This window comes from Triticum dicoccoides, chromosome 1B (genome assembly GCF_002162155.2).
Source record: "Triticum dicoccoides isolate Atlit2015 ecotype Zavitan chromosome 1B, WEW_v2.0, whole genome shotgun sequence".
Lineage (NCBI taxonomy): Eukaryota > Viridiplantae > Streptophyta > Magnoliopsida > Poales > Poaceae > Triticum > Triticum dicoccoides.
In genome coordinates, this window is record NC_041381.1 from 132,882,761 (window position 1) to 132,891,809 (window position 9,049).

The following is a 9,049-nucleotide window of genomic DNA, read 5'->3' on the forward strand; positions in this document are numbered from 1 at the left end:
AAGGACAGTAGGGGCCAGCTAAATGAGCGATCAGGTTGCTGGAACAATTGTCAATAGACGACTTGATCACACTGAAGGGCTACATTTGGATATGCGTTGTCCACTACTAATTGTCTACGAAAGCAAGGGCCACGAGAAGTGACCAACATAACAGCAGCGGACCTAGAATGATAATCACACCGGCCAAAATATAGTCAATGCGGAAGGTATCTGGGGAAACTTTTGCAGGAATAAAAAGGACAAAAAGTGTCGAGAAATGTAAAATGTAGAGTTAAGCAAGCTTCTCAAGCTGCTAGACACAATAAGTTCAAGTGTGTTTACAAAGGTACCATAGATAAACTCTGGACGAAATTAAACGGTGGCAAATAGCATTACATTGAAGGATCCTGAACTTGGTCATTAGATCACCTGACAACCACCAGATTTATGTCTTTCAGGTGAGAAAGCCGCAATCGTTCCGTTTATTTCCCTTTTCCGTGGGAGAAAGCCACCACTCTGAACAAGGACTTTGATGCAGTAGGTGAAACAAGATCCATTTGGGCACTGATCACTAAACTCGGTTCCTCCCCTCTCCGATATGTGAACTTGGCCTACTGTTCTTTTGAAGACTCTGCAGAATAGGTTCCTCCGACGGCTCATGCATTCGACTGGATCTCGAGCTAGCACGACACGGGAATGGGGAATCGGAGCAGAGAGGGAGAGAGAGGTACCATGGGATGACGGGGTCGGAAGCGGAGGCGCGGCGGGTGGCGGGGAGCACGATGGCCTCTGGGGCGCGCTTGTTGAGGTCGCGCAGGATTTCGACGAGCGGGCGCGTGATCCCTGACGGCGCGGCGTCCAACGGCACCACGTAGTTGCCAGTAGCACCACCGGTAACCAGCGTAACCTTTCCTTCCAACCTTTGATTCGGAAAACAAATCAATCGAACTTACAGCAAGCAAGTGCATACTAATAATGATGTATTTAGTGGCATGAATTATAAGTGCTGTTCAAAATGTTAGCCCTGGTATGCACTAAAAACCACGGCCCCAGTATTATCCACCTGATCCCCTATTGCTCATGCCCAACTACATTGAGCCCATCACCATCACCATCACTTATACTACGTAATAAACTTTAAGCTTAATGTTTCTACTCCACACTGTCAAAAACAACCCAGGAAAGACAGAGCACTAGCATTTCATTTATTTCTCTTGTTTTCTGACAGAGCATCAAAGGTGTGTGTTCCTTCTACAATACGTAAGGTGACGTTTTCGAATCTAGGAACCTTACCCTGGCTTTCTGCAATATGCAACCCGAACTCCTGACACTGCAGTAAATGCATGCCTCTTAGCCTTGGAGCAGAGCAGATAAGCGATGCCAGCCAGCCCAGCTATAGGAACCTCCTGCATCACCCGACCGGCGCCATTGGAGAGCCATCACACACCTAAAATAGCTCTACTTCGGTTCGATACGGTCAAGATCGAACTCCTACTGCGACAGATCATGGCGAGATCAACTGGAGAGCTGACCAACAGCGACTGGTGGTACAGGGAGGAAGAGGAAGAAGGAGGCGAGTAGACACGTACCGTGGCGCGGAAGAGGAGGAGGAACGTATGGCTCGAGGCCGCCGCGGCAAGCACCGCCCTACCCCTCCTCCGCTGCTTTGGCGCCACGGCCACGCACACATGGCTACGGCGGAGCCGCGGGCGAGCGGCGAGGAGGCAAGGGTCCGCGTGAGGGAGGTGGCAGAGGTGGCTTCCATGGGGATCGGAGCGGAGGAAGGTGGGAGCTTGGGGGAGTGTTGCGCGCGGCCGGTGCCCGGCCAGCATGGGTGGTGGCGGCGGCGAGGAGATCGTGGGGAGATGAGCCGGGGTGGGGTGGACCAAGGAATTGTGAGTCTGTGAGAGAGTTTTTTTAGGGATTAGAGAGAGAGAGAGAGAGTGGTGGGTTGGGAGAGGATCGGGCCAGGTTGGTAGTGGACACACTTAGTAATAGCATGGGGGTATTACCTGTGCTATAGCTACTTACTTAGTAGTAGCGCAGGTTTTATACCCCTCGCTACTACTATAGCCTGTCCCGGGGGGCATGGGTGAAAACTAGTTAGTAGTAGCGTGGGTTTATACCCCTCGCTGCTACTATCAACTTAGTAGTAGCGCAAGTTTTATACCCCTCGCTACAACTAATTAGCAGTAGCGCCGTTTTTTAGACCTCGCTACTGGTAGGCTTCTGTGTATAAGGTTTTCCCTAGTAGAGAAGAAGGGTCCACGAAGAAGCAACCTTGTCTATCCCACCATGGCCGTCGCCCACGATGGACTTGCCTCACTAGCGGTAGATCTTCACGAAGTAGGCGATCTCCTTGCCCTTACAAACTCCTTGGTTCAACTCCACAATCTTGTCGAAGGATCCCAAGTGACACCAGCCAATCTAGGAGACACCACTCTCTAAGAAGTAACAAAGGTTCCGGATTATCAAGAGGTTCCGGTTCAAAAGTTCCGGATTATCAAAAGTTTTGGCCAGATTATCAAGAGGTTTCGGTTCAAAAGTTCCGGATTATCAAAAGTTTCGGCCAGATTATCAATAGGTTCCGGTCGGATTATCAAGAAGTTCTGGTTCATAAAATTCCGGCTCAAAAAGTGCCGACCGGGTTATGTGGAGAGCTCCGGCACTAGAAGACACAGAACCAGTTAACTCTTTTGTCAAAAAACAAAAGCAGCACTTTGCATTATCCGGCGCCAGCATCCGGCAAAAAATACCAAGTGATATCCATCTGATTTACTTTTATCAATATTTATTATTTTTTTGAAAAAAACCACTCTGCCTAGTGTTGTTATATACAACCATCGCCTCTGCGGTCCGCTTTACGTCAAACGCGCCAACCGGCTCGCCCGTCAGCGCCACCTTACAACACCATGGACGACTCGCCCGTCGGCCCTTGTGGCCGGTTGACGCGTCCTCACCGGCTTACAACATGGATGACAACTTGCTCGTCCGCACCGGCTTACAAATGCCATGGCCGGTTTATCGGTTTGTTCCCGCGGCCGTTTCACCCGTGAGGGATTTCGGTGTTACCTAGGGATCATGAGTTTCATGGCGAATTATTTTCGGCCTAAACAAATCAGGTGATATCCATCCAAGTTTGTTTTATTATAACGTGTTGTTTTTGTCAAAGAACAAGTTTATCTTTTCCTAGGTCTGCAATATTGTTTATGCAGGGCAATTATTTATGACAAAACGTGATATTATACCGCGGAGGTGGAGACACGCCAACATGTTTTGGCATAGGTGGTCATCGTTACTCAACAGACTCCCGCACCAGCTTACTACACCGTGGCCGTCTCTCACGACCGTGCCGGCTTACAACGCCATGGCCGTCTCTTATGACCACGCCGGCTTACAACAATGAGGACAACTTACTAATATATTTTATATTACATATTGTTTTCTTCAAAAGAGCAATTACTTTGGTTTGCAAGTTGTCCCATGCAGGATTCAAACCGGTCTATATCACGGTTAATTATGAAGAATCTCAAGCCAACTCCTCAAGTCGTCTTGAGACTCGGGGGCTACAATGATATGACTCGGCAAACTTAGCCAGTTTAAATAAATTCAAGATCGTTGAAGGGAAAATAACCCGGCCCCGAAGATTACTGCTAGATCGATGAAAATTTAAAAGCCGTCGGAAGATTTCCGGCTCAAAATAAGGACGCTGATTTAAAATCCGGCTCAAGAGACATCTTTCTTCCACAAAGCACTGAAGCTCTCAAATCCGGTTCAAAATTCGGCTCAAGGTAAATTTGTCCCTCACAAATTTTTGAAGCTTTTAAATCCGGTTTAAATTTGTCCCTCACAAAGTTCCAGTTCAAAAAGAATTAATCTCTCGCAAAGTTCGAGTTCTCAGACAAAGTAAAGGTTGCCAAAGAGAACTTGCCGCCATGATGCGCGGTTCAAACTTGGGTATCCTGCCTTACGGCTTATCTTATTATGATCACTTGGGGGCTTCCTGCTCATCGAGCATAGCTATCAGTACCATCTTGATCAACACAATGCCAAACCTTATATGATCACTTGGGGGCTTCCTGTTCAAACATAGGTCGTATTCGAACCAAAGAGAACATAGCTGTCGATACCCTCTTGATCGGCATACTTCCAAACCCACTAGGGGGCTTCTTGATCGTATCCGAATCATAGCTCAACCCCTTTGGGAATCGACGTGGATCGTATCTGAATCAGCGTCGTTAAAAAATTCTTATGGTCACTTGGGGGCTTCCTGTTCAAACATAGGTCGTATTCGAACCAAAGAGAACATAGCTGTCGATACCCATTTGATCGGCATCGCCAAGCCACTGGGGGCTATATGATCGTATCCGAATCTTAGCTTAACCCCATTGGAACGGTTTACTGATCGTATCCGAATCAGAAGCCTCAAAAAGTTTTATTTCATCCCGGGTAAAGTTTATTGCAGCCACAATTACTTAACTTGAGACTTTTTTGGAGGTTATATATCAAATGTATATAAATGTTTTATGATTAACCCGGCTTGACTTTTGACTATAAGTCGCCAGTTTATGACAACCATCATTTATATGGAAGCATTGGCTTCTAAGGATTGGGTTATCGCCCTTATCACACAGGTCATTTAAACTGGCAGTACAAATTCAATATCACAGTGGTCATTTGAGGGTTTCCCGTTCAAACATAAGTCGTATTCGAACCAAAGAGAACATAGCTGTCGATACCCATTTTGATCGGCAATGCCAACACCACTGGGGGCTATATGATCGTATTTGAATCTTAGCTTAACCCCTTTGGAACGGTTTACTGATCGTATTCGAATCCGAAGGCTCCAAATTTTTATCTGTTTTTGTACAATCGCAAGTATTTGAGTTGTTACAAATATCATATGTGCCGGCTCTTACAGAGTTGAGTTATCAATTTCATTGTCCGGGTCACATAAACCGGCGGTATCATTCAAAGGATCATAGGGATCTTGTGATCTACTTGTGTGGAGGATAAAACTACATTTGGGTGGTTACCCGCCCTGGCTTTTGACGTTAGGTCGTTAGGGCATATGTTTTTTAAACTATTTGCAGGATTTGCAGGAATATGACATATAAATGATTAAGTTCAAGCTGATTACCAAACTTGATGCTTCAAAATAATTATCTGTTCTGGATTTTTCTCAAAGGCTCTAAGCCGCCGGGTTATAAAAATTCCGGGTTACAATGAAGGCGAATTAAATAGTCATCGACCAAGAGCCGCCGGGTATTTAAACTCCAGGTTTATCAACCGATGAGGTATTCAAATTTTTAATAGCCAAAACTGGCTAGATTTTCATGTTGGTATTGATTGATTGAGGTTTTCATACCGGGTTATATTATTCAAATCTTGAATAGCCAACATGGCTGATTTTCTATTGTGATTATCAATAACCAGTATTATTGAGGTTTTCAAAGTCGCTTTAGCGCAATGGCTATTATTTTATCAAAGGATATGATTTATTCTACAATGGAAGGAATAGTCCCGAGTCGCTGCACGCTTATGACCCGGCACTTGGGGGCTACATTATTCAAATTGAGATTATATCAAATATGCAAGTCTCATGTCGCTGCAAGGATGCACCATGATACTTGCGGGCTAATGCAAAGCCATTTTTATTCACCTTATTAAAGACCCGACTCATCACATCATAATGAGCCGGCCCTTGGGGGCTACCAATTGCTCCTGTCAACAGATCAAGGTACATAAGTCTTAATCCATTATATTGAAGGATCCATTGTTCCGTTTGTAAAGTACAAGGATCTTAACCTTGTGGACATGGGTTCAAGCCCATGGTGGAGATTACATCATATGATGTTATTATCAATAAATTATATATAAAGTCCCAGCTCAATAATGTCTTACTAAGCCGGCCCTTGAGGGCTACACATTGCTGTTCAAATTTACATGGTTATATCTACAAAGTCCCTGCTCATTATTACATAATGACCCAACCCTTGGGGGCTACACTGGTTGAAGTTTTTTATGAGCATAAGGCAATTACAAGTCCCAGGTTGCTGCAAGCATGACAACTCGGCACTTGGGGGCTACAGGTAATATGGATATAAGGGAGAAATATCTTCCAATTTTCAGTTTTGAGCAAGCTAGATTGACCCGGCATCACCAATCATTATGACCCGGTGTCTGCAACAATCATAACCCGGCATCATCCATAATCATGAACCGGCATTGATCGGCAAGTTCTATATTTTCAAACCGGCTGAATAACAGATGAGTATTTCAAGACCAAAATTTCTTAAGCCGGCGCTTTGGAAGCCGACTCAAATGGATTATTTGTTTACAATATTTCTTCTACAAACAAATTGATTGTGAAGCTGGTGTATTGACCTGGATTTTTCTAGAAGAAGGAAATAACAAGGACTTAAGGATGTTCAGGGGCCGGTTTACAAGAATTCTTAACCTGGAGCACAACCTGTCAAATTTGTTCTTGTGTTTATTTTGCAGCATAAGTTTACCATGGATAAATCCAAGCTAAACATGGGGGCTAATGTCGGGGATATACCCCGCGGTGTAACCCGGCCGGAAGTATAACCCGGACGGACTTGGCGACTCACTAATGACCCGCCCTGACTGGACGATACACTAAGTGACCTGCCCGATCCTGGCGACTTATGGGTGACCTGGCAAGCGGATCAGAGGAGCAACGAGACCCAGGGGCCCAGGAGGCTCAAGGCCCAGAAGGCCGGCTTACGTTATGATAGGCCGGCTTAAGAGGAAAGGCGTGAGGAGTATCTCCCTTACAAGGAATCAAGAACCGGACTTGTATCCGGCTTGTAGTACAAGATAGGCTAGTCCTACTAGGACTCTACATGTAACCCGCCCCTCTAACTTATATAAGGAGGGGCAGGGCTCCTGAAACGAGGGACAAGAAATAAGAAACAATATCTAGGTCTAGACACAAGGGGGAGCCGGCTTACAGCGACTCTTCTCATGAGCATAATGAGACCTAGCCACAAACAGCATGTAGGGTTATTACCGGACGATGTTTCCCGGGGCCCGAAGCTGTCTAAATCCTCGTCTTGTGTGTTGCGTCTCTCGTCCCGATCAACCCCTTTCAAGCTACCACATAGATGGGTTGGCCTCGCGACTAAGTCCTGACACTAAGGACATCTGACGTGTTAATTCCACTACACTTCCTACTATTACATTTGTTATAGTCAGACCCTTCGATGCGGTGGACCCCTGCCGAAACCCCCAAAACCTGTTTGACAGTTTGCCAACCACAATTCATGCGAGGCTGATGAAATCCTCTTAGATGGATCGACGCAAAACACCATTGGATGTACCCTAGCTGGGTAAAGAAACGGGTTCAGAGTTCGATCACGGCCCCGAAGAGGGCCAGCCTGACGCTTAACAACAAGGACAGTAGGGGCCAACTAAATGATCGATCAGGTTGCTGGAACAATTGTCAATAGACGACCTGATCACACTGAAGGGCTACATTTGGATATGTGCTGTCCACTACTAATTGTCTACGAAAGCAAGGGCCACGACCAGTGACCAACATAACAGCAGCGGACCTAGAATGATAATCACACCGGCCAAAATTTAGTCAATGCGGAAGGTATCTGGGGAAAATTTTGCAGGAATAAAAAGGACAATAAGTGTCGAGAAATGTAAAATGTAGAGTTAAGTAAGCTTCTCAAGCTGCCAGACACAGTAAGTTCAAGTGTGTTTCCAAAGGTACCATGGATAAACTCTGGACGAAATTAAACGGTGGCAAATAGCATTACATTCAACGATCCTGAACTTGGTCGTTAGATCACCTGACAACCGCCAGATTTACGTCTTTCAGGTGAGAAAGCCGCAATCGTTCCGTTTATTTCCCTTTTCCGTGGGAGAAAGCCACCACTCTGAACAAGGACTTTGATGCAGTCGGTGAAACAAGTTCCATTTGCGCACTGATCACTAAACTCGGTTCCTCCCCTCTCCGATATGTGAACTTGGCCTACTGTTCTTTTGAAGACTCTGCAGAATAGGTTCCTCCGACGGCTCACGCATTCGACTGGATCTCGAGCTAGCACGACACGGGAATGGGTAATCAGAGCAGAGAGGGAGAGAGAGGTACCATGGGATGACGGGCTCAGAAGCAGAGGCGTGGCGGGTGGCGGGGAGCACCATGGCCTCCGGGACGCGCTTGTTGAGGTCGCGCAGGATTTCGACGAGCGGGCGCGTGATCCCTGATGGTGCGGCGTCCAGCGGCACCACGTAGTTGCCAGAAGCACCACTGGTAACCAGCGCAACCTTTCGTTCCAACCTTTGATTCAGAAAACAAATCAATCAAACTTACAGCAAGCAAGTGCATACTAATAATGATGTATTTAGTGGCATGAATTATAAGTGCTGTTCAAAATCTTAGCCCTGGTATGTATTAAAAACAACGGCCCCGGTATTATCCACCTGATGCCCTATTGCTCATGCCCAACTACATTTAGCCCTTCACCATCACCATCACTTATACTACGTAATAAACTTTAAGCTTAATGTTTCTACTCCACACTGTCAAAAACAACCCAGGAAAGACAGCACAAACATTTCATTTATTTCTCTTGTTTTCTGAGAGAGCATCAAAGGTGTGTGTTCCTTCTGCAATACGTAGGGTGATGTTTCCGAATCTAGGAACCTTACCCTGGCTTTCTGCAATATGCAACCCGAACTCCTGACACTGCAGTAAATGCATGCTTCTCAGCCCTGGAGCAGAGCAGATAAGCGATGCCAGCCAGCCCAGCTGCAGGAACCTCCCGCATCACCCGACCGGCGCCATTGGAGAGCCATCACACACCTAAAATAGCCCTACTTCGGCTCGATTCGGTCAAGATCGAACTCCTACTGCGACAGATCATGGCGAGATCAACTGGAGAGCTGACCAACAGCGACTGGGGGTACAGGGAGGAAGAGGAAGAAGGAGGCGATCAGACACGTACCGCGACGCGGAAGAGGAGGAGGAGCATATGGCTCGAGGCCGCCGCGGCGAGCACCGCCCTACCCCTCCTCCGCTGCTTCGGCGCCA

The 9,049-nt window shown here is 46.5% G+C and overlaps 1 pseudogene; it reads right to left on the minus strand.

Annotated features, from left to right (window-relative positions):
- Positions 1-477: 477 nt before the first annotated feature.
- LOC119302633 lies at positions 478-1,834 on the minus strand (annotated as a pseudogene).
- Positions 1,835-9,049: the final 7,215 nt, after the last annotated feature.